The sequence below is a fragment of the Ammospiza nelsoni genome, chromosome 10 (assembly GCF_027579445.1).
Source record: "Ammospiza nelsoni isolate bAmmNel1 chromosome 10, bAmmNel1.pri, whole genome shotgun sequence".
Classification (NCBI taxonomy): domain Eukaryota; kingdom Metazoa; phylum Chordata; class Aves; order Passeriformes; family Passerellidae; genus Ammospiza; species Ammospiza nelsoni.
Genome location: NC_080642.1, coordinates 26,845,702 through 26,861,777, shown reverse-complemented (window position 1 = coordinate 26,861,777; position 16,076 = coordinate 26,845,702). Strand labels below are relative to the sequence as shown.

The 16,076-nt window shown below is 48.3% G+C and overlaps 1 pseudogene; it reads left to right on the top strand.

Moving 5' to 3' along the window:
* Nucleotides 1–15,584, top strand: part of LOC132077834 (uncharacterized) — a 672,057-nt pseudogene extending 656,473 nt beyond the window's left edge.
* Nucleotides 15,585–16,076: the final 492 nt, after the last annotated feature.

The following is a 16,076-nucleotide window of genomic DNA, read 5'->3' as shown; positions in this document are numbered from 1 at the left end:
AACAAAACCAAACCAAATACAAGTAATCAAACCAGAAATTAGGCAAGAACTGTCCCTGTGTGTGTGAAACACAAGGACAGTGACGGCAGGGGTAAAGGGAATATGGCCTGAAAGTTTAACAGAGGTCAAACTTAACAGGACTTCACTTAACCTTAACTGATACCTTCAACTTCACAATTTAGGAAAAGAACAGCACTTAACACTATTTAACCTAACTTATCACCTATGACTTAGCAATTTAATAGAGGAATAACACTTAAAAATGTTTAACTTAGCTAATAACTTAAACTTAACAACTTAGACAAAGAACAGCCTTTAGGAGCATTTAACATAGCTAAGACCTTGTGATTTAACCTCACTTACAGGCCTGATTGACTCAGCTATCCAAGGCACTCAAGCCCCTCAGAGAGCAGCATTTCTGCCACATTTCCCCAGCACAGGCACTCCTGTGTGCACACAGACACAAAGAGTCAGTGCAAGGCACCTGTGAGCAATTCCCCTGAGGGCAGGAAATGCTCCCTGTGGATCCTTTGGCATCTCCCCAGCAAAGGGCAAAGGGCTGAGCCTGGAGGAGTGGGGGGATCGGCCCAGGCTCTGTCATTGTTCAGGGATCCCCGAGTGCAGCAAACGGGAGAGTTCCAGGCTGGGAGAGGCCCCACTCAGAGGGAGTCGCTGGCCCAGGAGAGCTCCAAGGGCTCCTTTTGGAGCGCTGTTTGCAGGGCCCCACGAGAGGGGCTTCAGTCCCAGCAATGGCTCATCCTGGCCGCACTTGGCATCAACAGCTTACTTTGGCAGTGTGAGAACAGGGATGTTGTGCCACTGAGGGAACAAAAACAGTTCCCAGGGCTGCTCCTCCAGAAACCAGGAGCTGGTGGGGCAGCAGCAGTGCCTGGAGCAGACAGTGTTTGTGATGAGCTGCAGAGGAGCTGAGCCCAGGGGCTGTTGGCCCAGGCCGAAGCCCAAGGAGCATTTCTCAGCTGGCAGGGCGGCCTGAGAATGGAAGGGGGAATGCAGCAGCACAGGGCCCTTGGAACCAAGGGACCATTGTGACACTGTGGGGCTTTGTGAGACCAAGGGACCAGTGTGACACTGTGGGGCCTTGTGAGACCAAGGGATCATTGCTGGACACTGTGGGGCCCTGTGAGACCAAGGGACCATTGTGACACTGTGGGGCCTCATGGAATCATGGAGGGCACTTTGACATTTCTGGGCCTCATGGAACCAAGGGGACTGTACTGATGCTGTGTGGCTCCATGGAATGTAGAGATTATTGTGACACTGAGAGGCCTTATAGAACTTTGGAGGACATTATGACACTTTGGGGTGTCGCGGAACCAGGGGGCCATTGTGGCACTGCAAGACCTCATGGGCCAAAGGTCCATTGTGACATTGCAATCATGAAATGATGAAGACACCATTAAGACACTTCCACAGCCTCATGGAACCTAGGGGCCATTGTCACACTGAGGGCTCTCATGGTATCATGGAGACCATTGTGACACTACGAGGCCCCAGGGAATAAGCAAAGCATCATAACACTTTGAGGCCTCATGGAACTAGTGAGACCAATGTGACCCTGGGGGTCCCCACAGAACCAAGAGGACCATTGTGATACTGTGGGGCCTTGTGACACCAAGAGGTCCTTTGTGACACTGCAGGGCTGCATGGAACCAAAGCTCCAGGGTGGCACAAAGAGGCCTCCAGTCATCATTGGTCCATTGTGACACTGTGGAGCCAAAGGAGACGATTGTGACACTGCAAACCCCCAGGGTCCAAAGGTCCATTGTGACATTGCAGTGCTCATGGAATAGAGGAGTGATGTGACATTGTGGGGCCTGGAGAACCACGGAGACCATTGTGACACTGCAAGGCCTCATGGAATTGTTGGGACCATTGTGACACTTCGTGGCCTTCTAGAACCTAGGGGACCATTGTGACACTGTGGGACCCTATGCAAACAAGTCACCATTGTGGCACTGTGGGGCCTCATGAATCCAAAGCAGCATTGTGGTACTATAGGGCCCCACAAAACCAAGGGACCACAGGACAGGTCTGGCTGGTTTGGACTCCCAGGGGCCGCCTGACTGGTCCAGCTGACCTTGGCATGTTGAGGGTCTCTTCTCATCTGCTGCTGAAACACTGTGATTCCATGCTTTTCTTGCCATGGAAAAGAACTCTCCTCCTCCTCCAGACACCCATGGCCAGAATTAAGGTTTCACCTCCAAATTTTCTTATTTCCAGAGATTGTTCCCATAGGAATATTGCCAGGACAAGTCTGGCTGACAATTTTTTTCACAAGGATCACCTCTCATCGGTCCTCGAAACACTGAGGAAGGCTCTGTGCTTTCCTTGCTATGGGAAAGAACTGTCCTGCTTCTCCAAGCACTCATGGCCAAGACTGGGCTTCCACCTCTAAAATTCCCTGTGTTCAAAGAATGGTCCCAGAAAAAATCTGCTCTTACTGACAAGTCTGGCTGGCCTTTACCCAGTGAGGCTCTTGCCTGCCTTCCAAACACTGGGGCTCTGTGCTATGGAATAGAACTGTCCTTGCCCAGGTGCCCATGGACAGAATTAGGATTTCCACCTCCAACATTGTCCATTGTGAAAGACTGGAGGAGATTTTTGGCTGAAAACATTTCATGTGTGGGGGAGGAAGGGGCAGGTCCAGACTTGCCCTGCTCTGGAACCCCAGCCCTGCCCTGCTCTGGAACCCCAATCCCCTTAGAGCCTCTATGCAGCCCAGCAGTGTCTGCCAGTCCCTGGCACAGCACAGGCAATGCTCCACAGCCACCCCTGCAGCCCCCAGCCCAGCTCCTGAGGGACCAAATGAGCCCAAGGCCCACCTGGGGGAAGGGCCCAGGGAAACCAAGGGGTATTAAAGGCTGACCACAAGGCAAGCACACATCTTGACCCTACCTCCTCTTGGAATTTCCGTCTGAGCAGTGCTGGAATCCAGGAGTTGGTAGCTGTGTGTGTGCTTCTCTAAATCTTATGTTTTTCTCTCTTTCTGTGTCTTCTTCTTCTTCTGTTTTTGTGCTCCTGCAAATTTTGATTAACATTAAATTGAACAGGCTTAGAGTTTATGAAGTTGAATGGGACAAGTCAATGCCTTGAGAAGTGTTCATTGTTGATTGAATATCTGTCATAGTCTGACGTGGGAAGAATTTTTAAAAGTAGTACAAAAGTTTTTGTGTAACTGACAACCTGTTAAACCACTAAGATACTGAACACACCACTGTGAAACACATATGTTAAAAAAACTCAGGAACCTCCTCTTTCTTGTCCAGTCAACAAAGAAGCAGTGGGCCCTGGCCCTGGCCTGCATCTGAACCAAACCAAACCAAACCAAACCAAACCAAACCAAACCAAACCAAACCAAATCAAACTAAACCAAACCAAATCAAACCAAACCAAGCAAGAGCCCCTTCTCCCCTCCCCAGACTGCGCCCTCCCCATCGGCCTCATTCTAACCATACTAAACCCCAACAACTACCAAACAGGGAAACAGAAGAGGCCACAAAACCCCAACCAGAACAAAACCAGCCACAGCTATTAAAATCTTACCATCAAGTGTCGTGGGTTGACAGCCTTTATCCCAATATCGTGTGTTGTGTCTGGCAGCTGTGCCTTTTCTCTCTTCCCCCCCCCCGGCCGTCTTGCTGCGGCGGGGCGGGGAAGAGAGGAGGGAGGGTTTGACCAGGCCATTTTGCTTTTGGCTTTTGCTGCTTGGCTTGGCGAGCCGCTTTGCTTGCTTGCTTTCTGCTTTTTGTGCTGTTTTTTTTCCTTTTCTCTTGCTCCCTCTTTCTTACCCTCCCCTGAAGATACTGGACCGGCTCCAGACCTGACCTGAGAGCTCCAGGACACCCGAAGCTTGCAGAGAAGCGCCGCGCCCTCTCAACACACAGTCTGTTTTTTTGTTTTCTTTTCTTTTCTTGTGTTGGGGAGTGTTCTTTTGTTACTTGTAAATAAATAGGTTTTGTTTTCCACTTTGCTCCTCCGAGAAATTCTTTCCCGAACCCGGTGTTGGGGGAGGGGTGGTTGGAGGTTTGTTTTGTTTTGGGGGGCTCCCTTTTGGAGATTTCCCCTAATTTGTCCTAAACCAGGACAATATACTTTTTGGTGCGTTGGCCGGGAAACGGAGGCCAAAAAACAGTGGAAAAAAAACCTATAACAATAATATTTTGGTTTTGGCTATTTTGTGGGCATATCGGTGATTCATTATGTCATTTGGAGTGGAAGCTTGCCGGTCGTTCTGGTCCCTAGGGGTTTTTGAAGTTTTAATACTTTTGTGGTCCCTGGGGTTATTTCCTTACCCAAAAATAGCTCTGATGTTGGCCCTAATAAGTAGCTTTTGTAAGCGGGGGGCACTAACCAGAATAGTCATTGTGCTGGTCTTATGTGTGATGATGTGTCGGATAAAAATGCTGGACTTTATTTCAGGAATGTATGGACTGTTATTATGGTTGTTTACTCAGTTTGTTTGGGGAGAAGAAGGGGAAGGGGCTTTTCAGCCTTTGTCTTCCTTCTTGTCCTCCAAATTGTTGACATCTCTATTAGAAAATACTGAATTTCCCCTGAGTTTGAAAGAAACCATCTTTCTGGCATTTAATTTATTAAGCCTTTTCTATACTGTCTGGAGTGTGTATAAAATGAAGACTGAGATTTCTAGAGGGGTTAGAGACACTCCTGACTTAGGAGTAAAACAAAGCAGGAAAAATCTTGACTGGAGTGGGAAATGGGAGGACATGGGCCAGACTTTAAAGGAATTTTCTGATCCTATAGACTGGGACTTTCCATCTGATCAAATTCAGAATCCAGTCGAGGTGGCAAAGTATTTGAAGGAGAAGTGCCATGGTAATACTAAGGAAGAAAGGATTACTGCAGTGAGCTGGGCCTTGGCATTTGTTTACCGTACTCTGCTAGATACTGTGGAGCAGCAGATAGCAGAAAGGGAACAGGGAGATAAGTTAGTTACTACCCCAGTGACCCAGGCTGCAGCTAACATCCCAGGCTCCAGGCTAGCAGCTGAATCAGACAGTAGGTCCCAAACCATGGCTGTTGCAGCTAATACAAGAGGTGGAAAGTGTAAAGGCAAGACCGATCAAAAGGTGGAGGATGATGAGGATGATGATGCAGGAGAAGGACCCTCACCAAAATCAGAGGCCACATCAAGGGGCACAGAATCTGGAGCTAATATTGACTCCTTTTCTCTGAAGGACCTCAGAGGCCTAAGAAAGGATTACAGACGACAACCTGACGAATCTATAATTAGTTGGTTAGTCCGCCTTTGGGATGCTGCAGGGGAGGTTACGATTTTGGATGGTACTGAAGCGAGGCATTTGGGATCCCTGTCACATGATCCTGTCATCGATCAAGGTATGATGAGGGGGGCTAACCCTCACAGCCTCTGGGAACGGGTCCTAAGAAGCGTAGCAGAACGATACCTGTGTACGGATGATCTCTATATGCAGCAGACATGGTGGAAGACCATAGAACAGGGGATCCAACGCCTGAGAGAGATGGCGGTGGCAGAGCTCATTTTCTCAGATGATACAACAACTAGAAATCCGGACCTGGTACCATGCACACCTGTAATGGGGAGGAAACTTGTGCGACTTGGGCCACCTGAATACGCTTCTGCCCTAGCAATAATGAAGCGGGATGATACATATGAGACTGTGCTCGATATGGCAAAGAAGCTTCGAGCGTATGCAGATGCTGTGCATGGCCCAACTCATGCCAGAATTGCAGCAGTGGAAACCCGACTGCAGAAACTAGAGGATAAAATTGAGGAGAATCATAAGAAACTCAGGGAAGAGATTAAGGAGGACCTTATTCAAATCTCAGCTGTACAAATTAGAGGTCCTGGTGTCCAACGCTGGCGCTCCTTTGATGGGGAGAGAAGGTACACCCCACGGACTGAGTTATGGGCTTTTCTGCGTGAGTCTGGAGAAGACATGAGGAGATGGGATGGAAAACCCACCGCTGCTTTGGCACAACGGGTGCGTGATTTGAAGAAAAGAGAAAGTATCACCAAAAGGATAGCAGCTCCGGTCGCTCGTAGCCGAGATGTTAAGTATAATGATGACGATGACATGTCTGATCCCCTTGAAGGAACTTCTAAGGCATATGCCCAAGGAAAGAAGGACAATCTGGCTTAGAGGGGCCCTGCCTCCAGCCAGGAAGAGGCACGGGAGAACCGGGTTTTTTGGAAGGTGTGGATCAGATGGCCTGGCACATCAGAGCCACAAGACTATGAAGCATTGGTTGACACTGGATCACAGTGTACTTTAATGCCATCGGAACACGTGGGGACAGAACCTGTTTCCATTGCTGGAGTGACGGGAGGATCACAACAGTTGACTTTGTTGGAAGCTGAGGTGAGCTTGACTGGGAAGGAATGGCAGGAACACCCGATTGTGACTGGTCCAGAGGCTCCGTGTATTTTGGGCATAGACTTCCTCCAGAATGGCTATTACAAAGATCCCAAGGGATTCAGGTGGGCTTTTGGAATAGCTGCAGTGGAGATAGAGGGTATTAAACAATTGAACACCTTGTCTGGACTATCAGAGAACCCATCTGCAGTAGGACTCTTCAAGGTAGAGGAGCAGCGAGTGCCAATTGCCACCTCAACAGTGCACCGCAGGCAGTACCGGACGAATCGAGATGCCGTGATCCCCATCCACAAAATGATCCGAGAGCCAAGGGGTGGTCAGTAAAACCCACTCACCCTTTAACAGCCCTATCTGGCCCGTGCGAAAATCTGACGGAGAATGGAGACTGACTGTGGACTATCGTGCCTTGAATGAAGTGACTCCACCACTGAGTGCGGCTGTACCGGACATACTGGAACTGCAGTACGAGCTGGAGTCTAAGGCAGCAAAGTGGTACGTGACCATCAATATTGCTAACGCGTTTTTCTCCATCCCTCTGGCAGCAGAATGCAGGCCTCAGTTTGCTTTTACATGGAGGGGAGTGCAGTATACCTGGAACTGACTGCCCCAGGGTTGGAAACACAGTCCTACCATCTGTCATGGACTGGTCCAGGCTGCACTAGAAGAGGGTGAGGCTCCAGAACATTTACAATATATTGATGATATCATTGTTTGGGGGAGCACGGCAATAGAAGTGTTCAAGAAAGGAGAGAAGATAATTCATATTCTCTTGGAAGCCAGATTTCCCATTAAGAAGAGCAAAGTCAAGGGACCTGCCCGAGAAATTCAGTTCTTGGGGGTGAAGTGGCAAGATGGACGGCGTCAGATTCCTGTGGATATTATTAATAAAATCACTGCCATGTCCCCACCAACTGATAAAAAGGAAACACAAGCTTTCTTAGGCGCTATAGGTTTCTGGAGGATGCACATCCCTGAGTATAGTCAGATTGTGAGACCCCTTTATCTGGTTACCCGCAAGAAGAACGACTTCCACTGGGGCCCTGAGCAGCAGCAAGCTTTCGTCCAGATCAAGCAGGAGATCGCTCATGCTGTAGCCCTTGGTCCAGTCAGGACGTGACCAGATGTGAAGAACGTGCTCTACTCTGCAGCCGGGAGCCATGGTCTGTCCTGGAGCCTTTGGCAGAAGGTACCTGGCGAGACCCGAGGCCGACCATTGGGATTTTGGAGTCGGAGCTACAGGGGGTCTGAAGATAACTATACTCCAACAGAAAAGGAAATCTTGGTCGCCTATGAAGGAGTCCAAGCTGCCTCGGAGGTGATTGGTACAGAGGCACAACTCTTTTTGGCACCCCGACTACCGGTGTTGGGATGGATGTTCAAAGGAAAGGTTCCCACTACCCACCATGCCACCAATGCTACTTGGAGTAAGTGGATTGCCCTCATTACGCAGCGCGCTCGAATTGGGATGTTAAATCGCCCTGGGATCCTGGAGATAATTACAAATTGGCCTGAAGGTGAAAGCTTTAGTGTCGCAGATGAGGAACAAGAGCCAGTGACCTGGGTTGAGGAAGCTCCGCCATACAATCAGTTACCAGTAGAAGAAACACGTTATGCTCTATTCACCGATGGTTCTTGTCGTGTCATAGGGATGAAACGGAGGTGGAAAGCAGCTGTGTGGAGTCCCACTCGACGGGTTGCAGAGGCTACTGAAGGAGAGGGTGAATCCAGTCAATTTGCTGAAATCAAAGCTATTCAACTGGCCCTAGGTATTGCAGAGAGAGAGAGGTGGCCAAGGCTCTATTTGTATACCGATTCCTGGATGGCAGCCAATGCTCTATGGGGATGGCTGAAGAGATGGAAAGAGGCGAACTGGCAGCGAAGAGGAAAACCAATTTGGGCTGCGGAAGAGTGGAAAGATATCGCTACTCGGGTAGAGAAGTTACCTGTGAAGATTCGCCATGTAGATGCCCATGTCCCCAGAAGTAGAGCTAATGAAGAGCAGCAAAACAACCAGCAAGTACATCAGGCTGCAAAGATAGGGGAGTTGAAGATAGATCTCGACTGGGAGCATAAGGGAGAGTTATTCTTAGCACAATGGGCCCATGATGCCTCAGGCCACCAGGGTAGAGATGCCACCTATAAGTGGGCACGAGACCGAGGGGTGGATCTAACCATGGACAGTATCTCTCAGGTTATTCGTGACTGTGAGACGTGCGCTGCCATCAAGCAGGCCAAGCGGGTGAAGCCCCTCTGGTATGGGGGGCGGTGGTCTAAGTACAAATACGGGGAGGCCTGGCAGATTGATTACATCACACTGCCTCAAACCCGCCAGGGCAAGCGCTATGTACTAACCATGGTAGAAGCCACTACGGGATGGTTGGAAACCTACCCTGTGTCTCATGCCACAGCCCGTAACACTACCATGGGCCTTGAAAAGCAGGTCCTTTGGAGGCACGGTACTCCCGAGAGAATTGAGTCAGATAATGGAACTCATTTTAAAAACAATCCTATTAATACTTGGGCTAGGGAACATGGCATCGAGTGGATATACCATATCCCCTATCATGCACCAGCTGCAGGGAAAGTGGAAAGGTATAATGGATTGTTAAAAACCACCTTAAAAGCATTGGGTGGGGGGTCTTTAAAAAACTGGGAGCAGCATTTGGCAAAGGCTACCTGGTTAGTTAACACTCGAGGTTCCACCAACCGAGCGGGTCCTGCTCAGTGTGAGCTCCTTAATATAGTAGATGGGGATAAAGCCCCAGTGGCCCATGTCAGAGGTTTGTTGGGAAAGACTGTATGGATCAACCCTGCCTCGAGTACAGACAAACCCATCTGTGGGATTGTCTTTGCTCAAGGACCAGGTTATACATGGTGGATAATGCAGAAAGATGGAACAACACGGTGTGTACCTCAGGGAGACCTGATTGTGGGATGAGACTCATATATGAATGTCATTGTTTGTTGAATGTGAGACAGAAGGAAACTGTAAGTGTCAAAGGTCTGAGCAAGTAAGATGAGAGAAATGTGTAAGTGTCAAAGGTGTGAGTAAGTGAAATGAAAGTTTTTTATTGTATGTTCACGATATGGGATAAGGGGTGGAGTGTCGTGGGTTGACAGCCTTTATCCCAATACTGTGTGTTGTGTCTGGCAGCTGTGCCTTTTCTCTCTTCCCCCCCCCCCCCCCCCCGCCGTCTTGCTGCGGTGGGGCGGGGAAGAGAGGGGGGAGTGTTTGACCAGGCCTTTTTGCTTTTGGTTTTTGCTGCTTGGCTTGGCTAGCCGCTTTGCTTGCTTGCTTTCTGCTTTTTGCGCTGTTTTTTTCCCTTTTCTTTTGTTCCCTCTTTCTTACCCTCCCCTGAAGATACTGGACCGGCTCCGGACCTGACCTGAGGGCTCCAGGACACCCGAAGCTTGCAAAGAAGCGCCGCGCCCTCTCAACACACAGTCTGTTTTTTTCTTTTCTTTTCTTTTCTTTTCTTTTCTTTTCTTTTCTTTTCTTTTCTTTTCTTTTCTTTTCTTTTCTTTTCTTTTCTTTTCTTTTCTTTTCTTTTCTTTTCTTTTCTTTTCTTGTGTTGGGGGAGGGGTGGTTGGAGGTTTGTTTTGTTTTGGGGGGCTCCCTTTTGGAGATTTCCCCTAATTTGTCCTAAACCAGGACATGGACACACACAGTTCCCTCCATCTTGCCCCCTGAACCCCCATACCAGAAACCCCAAAATCTACTTTTTCACCCCGTAATAGCTTCACTAATATGCTACCTAAACTGTTGTGGCTTGCTGATCTTCATAGAAGGTTGGTAACTTGCTCCATGGGTCATAATCAAAACCAGAGGGGCATTCTGGGCTCTGTGCCAGCGTCTCTGAGCCCCCTGGCAGGGGTCTGGGCTGCTCAGGACAGCCAGAGGGATGTCCTGGGTCCTGACAAATCTTGGTTTCACAACAATGACAAACCCTGCTTCAGAGCCTAGACATAACAAGAAAACTACAGGTACATCTTAATCCCCGAGCCCCCTGCCCATCACTGGGGACTCTGGGGGTTTCTCCCCCTGTGCCAGTGTAGGATTGATGGGGGTAGCACGGTCAGGACGCATGGAGATGAGAAATCTCTGCAGCCAGGTCGTGGAACTTGGGGTTTATTGCAAAGGGCCTGGGTGCAGGGCCCTGCTGGGATTTGGGGTTTATTGCAGAGGGCCTGGGTGCAGGGCGCTGCTGGGATTTGGGGTTTATTGCACAGGGCCTGGGTGCAGGGCCCTGCTGGGATTTGGGGTTTATTGCACAGGGCCTGGGTGCAGGGCCCTGCTGGGATTTGGGGTTCATTGCACAGGGCCTGGGTGCAGGGCCCTGCTTGGAGCTGCAGCCACAGCTCGGAGCAGGCCTAAGAGAAGAGAGGGGGAGAGAGGATGAGAGGGTAAGAGAGTAAAAGCATATGAGAGTAAAAGGGGTAAGAGCATCAAAGGCAAGAGCTAAGAGACAAGAGGTAAGAGCAAGAGTAAGAGAGGTAAGAGCTAAGACAGCGAAGTTCCCGTTACAATACAATAAATCTTCTTCTATGTTGAATATTCTGATTCTCACTAACCAATCTAGTACAATATAGAAATCCTACAGCATTTCCATACTGCCTGTAAGAATCACTGCATTACCATACAGGGCTACATTTTAAACCCTAAAAACTCCTCTGTGGACCCCTTCTTGTAGGGGCAGCTCTGACCCTGGGACCTGCCTGCAAGCAGAGGGAATTGTTCCATCAAAAGGGGATTACTTTCAGTGGCCTCACCGTTATTTTCCCGTTGTTCAGTAACTGAGGGATCTCAAAGCTTGCTTTCATTTCAATCTCGCTTATAGTTTCCATATTCTCAAAATCTTTTGCCAGACAATCATATTTGTAAGGCTTTCCTCTTTCGTCTTCCCCAACACCCCAGAGCTGGCGCTGCTGCGGCCGTGGGGCAGAGGGGCTGTGAAAGGGGGATCCGGGATTGGAGCGGGAGGAAGGGGAGGGAGAGGAGAAGCGGAGGAGCAGGAACAGGAGCAGCACGGAGGGAGCAGCCCGAGGAGGAGCAGCAGCCGGGAAGGAGCATTGCGGGGTTCCACGGCGAGCCCGCAGCTCGGCTGGGCCCGGCAGCATCGCATTGCCCCGCGTCCCGCAGGTGAGCGCCGAGGGGAAGCGGCAGCTCCGGAGGGGTTTTGGGGGGGAAGAGGAGGATTCTGCTGGGGTTTGGACCTTGCCGATTCCGGAGTTGGGAAAAGTGCATATTGTAGGGCTCTATGCAGATATTTACTGTGGGAATCCATAAAATCAGAGGGGTTTGGGAAAGCTGCAAAAGGCAGGCCTCGGAGACAGCAGAACTGTGAGTAGAGCACAGCCATGAGATAGGTCAGCAGAAAAATTATTTAAACTGTAGAAAAAGCAAGGGCAAATAGAACAATGGCCTGTGTATTAATGCTTGTCTGAATAGCTCTCTAAGCTGCAGAAAGTTTATTTAGCAAGATATTAGGAAAGTTGAAGCTTAAGAATGGAGCTCTGTGCGTTGTGTTTTAAGGCTTACAAGCAGGTATTGTATTCGAAATAAGCAAGCATTGTTTTAAGCAAAGGTACGTGTGCTTATGGTGTGTGAAAAACGGCAATCACTTGTTTTTAAAATTTTAAAAGTTTAATAGTAATAAAATAGTTCTACAAATAGTAATACAATTAGAGTAATAATAATTTGGACAATTTGAACTAGGACAATACGAGACAACAAATATAAAGAGTTACGGATGTCTGGGTACCTTTTTCTGGGCAGCACGAGCCCGAAAAAGGATCCCCGCTAACGAAGATTAACCCTTAAAAACAATAACTCATTGCATATTCATACACCTCATAGATGATGCATAAATTCCATTCAAACATTCAAACACAGGATTCTGTGGTTCTGGTCAGTGTCAGCTTCTTTCTCTGAATCCTAACAGTGCCTTCGAGGTGGGAAGAAATTCGTTTCTTCTGATAAGAGAGCAATAAATTCTTTTTCTCTTAAAGGTTTAGGTGTCCTGTGGCTGCTATCTTGCTGCAAGTCCTTTCTTTAAAAAAGTATCCTACATAGTATCATTTCTATGTTAACAATTTTTATTACCTAAAACTATATTTAACACGGTACTTAAGAGAATTAATACAGCATTACTTTCTAACACAACACATATAATATTCATTTTAATATTTGCAAAAAGCCAATCATAAAATACAGGCATTTTCACATTTACCATATGTATTTTGATGTATTGATCAGTAGTGCTGTATTAACAGTTTAATAATAAATGTAGTCTTGTAATTAAAAGGTAACTTTTGCAGTTAGAAGAACTATGTTAGTGGGGTTTTTTTAAAGAAAGGAATGAGGCACTCGCATCAGATAGCAGCCACAGGACACCTGAATCTTTCAGAGAAAAGAATTTATTGCTGTCTTATCAGAAGAAATGAACTTCTTCCCACCTCAAAGGGGCTGTTAGGATTACAGGGAAGAGGTTGATGATGGCCAGACAGAATCCTGTGTTTGAATGGAATTTATGCATCATGTATGAGGTGTATGAATATGCAATGGGTTGTTGTTTTTAAGGGTTAATCCTTTGCTAACGGGTGTCCTTTTTCGGGCTTGTGCTGCCCAGAAAAAGGTACCCAGACGTCCATAACTCTTTATATTTGTTGTCTCGTATTGTCCTAATTCAAATTGTCCAAATTATTATTACTCTAATTGTGTTACTATTTGTAGAACTATTTTATTACTATTAAACTTTTAAAATTTTAAAAACAAGTGATTGGCATTTTTCTCAGGAGTTGAGTCCCAAATATATTTTGGTCGCTGAGAGAGGTATTTTTAATTCATTTGATGAGAGTATATTTTTGGATCTCTCAGGAATGCAAAGGGGAGCAGGGGAAGCGTTGAGTGCCTGGAGTGGAGGTATGCTGGGGAAAGGGGACCCTGGAACACCTGATATAAAATTTCAATGGTCAATCCAAATTTTACTTCTATACCTTTTATTTTAAAGCAAGCAAGCAGCGCTGGGTGGCCGGGGAGTCACTGCTCCATTCACAACACACACAGTTCAGTAAAGTATATATACTGTTTTTAAGCCTACAAAGCAGTTTCTAATGTGCTTGGTTAGTCCAAATGAGCAAATATCAATAAGCTGGGAGCAGTAATTTCATAATATTTCTAGGTGGTCATTGATTGGTATCCTTGTAGTTGTCTGGAGGGAGGCCTTGCACTGGTGTCTGCTACATGATTTTGTCAAGTGCATCAAGCTTTTTATTATACAGAAGCTTTTAATTGCTTTGTTGCAATATCTCTTAGCTTTACCCCAACTTCCTCTAATTTATTCTAAGCATCAGTCATCTTGCTACCTCATCTCTTTTGCTCTACTGTACTTCTTTGATTTTGATGCTTTTTTTGGCTGTTTGGTCAGAAAGTTTCAAAAGCTTTCTTTGTGTCTATTTTGGACACAGCAGATAGAAGCATTTGCTGATTCCATTGCCAATTGGCATGAATCACAAAAACAATTTCCACAGAATCAGGGGAGGGTGAGCCCTGGGACCCCCCAAAACCCCCTCATCATGTCTGAGCAGGACCTGGGAGATGGGGGGATGCCCAGGACCCACAGGCCCCCCAGCAGCTCTGAGAAGAGGGACCCCCATAACCCCAAAGTGAGGACACTGGAAACAGGGAACTCCTGGGAGAGGTTTTTGGACTTCTTGATTTTTGGAGGTATTTCTGGCCACCAGACACCCGGTGACTTCTATAGATGGACTTGGCCAGTGGGACCATCAAAGGCAATGCACTCACATCTTGTTTTTTCCCCAAACCAGGATTTCCCATTCCCAAACCTCATCTGGATGGAGAAGGCTGTGAAGAAGAGGAAGATGCCCCAGGGCACTGAGGCAGGTGAGGAGGAAGTCAGTGCCCCTTTCTCCCTCTCTCCTGCTCCATCTCCCAGCCCAGCACGGCCCCGGCTGCAGCACAGCCCCACTGCTGATGCTGTCCAGCCAGGGATGCACTGGGGGGATCTCCTTCCCCTTCCCTCTGGCACACAGGCAAATCCCATCCTCTCCTTGTCCTTCCTCCCCCAGGGAAGGAGCTGAGGATGGAGAGCAGGGCAGACAAATCCCCATGGCAGAACCTCGTGGCAGAGGCCATTTTGAGCAGCTCTAGGGCACAGGAATCCAACAGGGAGGAAAAGCCATGGAGATCCCTCAGGAGGAGGGGCTGCAAACCCAGCCCAGGGTGCTCCGAGGAGGAAAGACTCAGCCTGTGCCAGGAAGGCAGCCAGATCTGGCCAGATCTCTGAAGTGGTGGTCCATGAGCAGATTGACAATGGCAAGAAGCCCCACCAGTGCTTGGAATGTGGGAAGAGTTTTGGCAGGAGCAACCACCTGCTCATCCACCAGAGGACCCACACTGGGGAACGGGCCTATGAGTGTGGGCAATGTGGGAAGAGCTTCAAGTTCAGCTCCCACCTCATTGTCCACCAGAGGATCCACACCAATGAACGGCCTTATAAATGTGGAGAATGTGGAAAGGGCTTCAGGAGGAGCTCCAGCCTGAAACTCCACCAGATCATCCACACTGGGATACGACTCTTTGTATGTGGGGAATGTGGAAAGGGCTTCCGTGACAGATCCCGCCTGAGCATCCACTAGACAATGCACACTGGGGAATGCCCCTACACGTGCTCAGAGTGTGGGAAGAGCTTCATTGAGAACTCCAGCCTGATTCTGCACCAGAGGATCCACACTGGGGAGAGGCCCTACAAGTGCAGGGAATGTGGGAAAAGCTTTAGGCAGAGCTGCCATCTGAATGCCCACCAGAGGATCCACACTGGGGAGAGGCCCTACAAGTGCGGGGAATGTGGGAAAAGCTTCAGTCAGAGCACTAGGCTGATTCTGCACCAGAGGATCCACACTGGGGAGAGGCCCTACAAGGGTGAGGAAGGTGGGAAAAGCTTCAGGCAGAACTCCAGCCTGATTGCCCACCAGAGGATCCTCACTGGGGAGACACCCTATGAGTGTTCTGAGTGTGGGGAGAGGTTTCAGAGCTGATACCGTCTCCTCAAGCATCAGCAGATTCACACAGAATAGAGGCCCTTCTGCTGCCCTGACTGCAGGAAGAGCTTTAAGAAAAACTCTACCCTCGTCACCCACCAGCAGATCCACACTGGCGAGAGGCCCTGAACGTGTTCCAAGTGTGAGAAGAGCTTCTCCCAGAGCTCTACCGTGACTCAACACCAAGGGAGGCAACAGTAAGGGATGCCCTACAGCTGCCCTGTGTGCAGGAAGAGTGTTGCCTTGATTTTTTAAGATTTTTTTAGTCTTCTGATGTCTACATTCTTGTAGCAAACTTTCTCAAACACTTTCTGTAAATAACTTCTTGTTTTGCGTTCTTTCATAGAAGAAGAAAAATTTGATGGACTGTTAGTTTGTCCAGTGTCATTGGAGAGGTGGCACTTTCACCCTCCAATCCATGGTCACTTTTAGAAAACTATAAATGTTGGAGTCAGAAAATAAACTTCCCTTTTCTTTCCCTTGAGAGCAGCAGTGTGTGCGCTCGTGTTGTTTTGTGTCCTACAGTGACAGGAAGAGCTTTGAGCGCTGCTTCAACTCCATCCCCCGTTGGGGACCCCCACTGGATGGTCCACAGTGACCCTCACTGTGCAGAGACTTGGT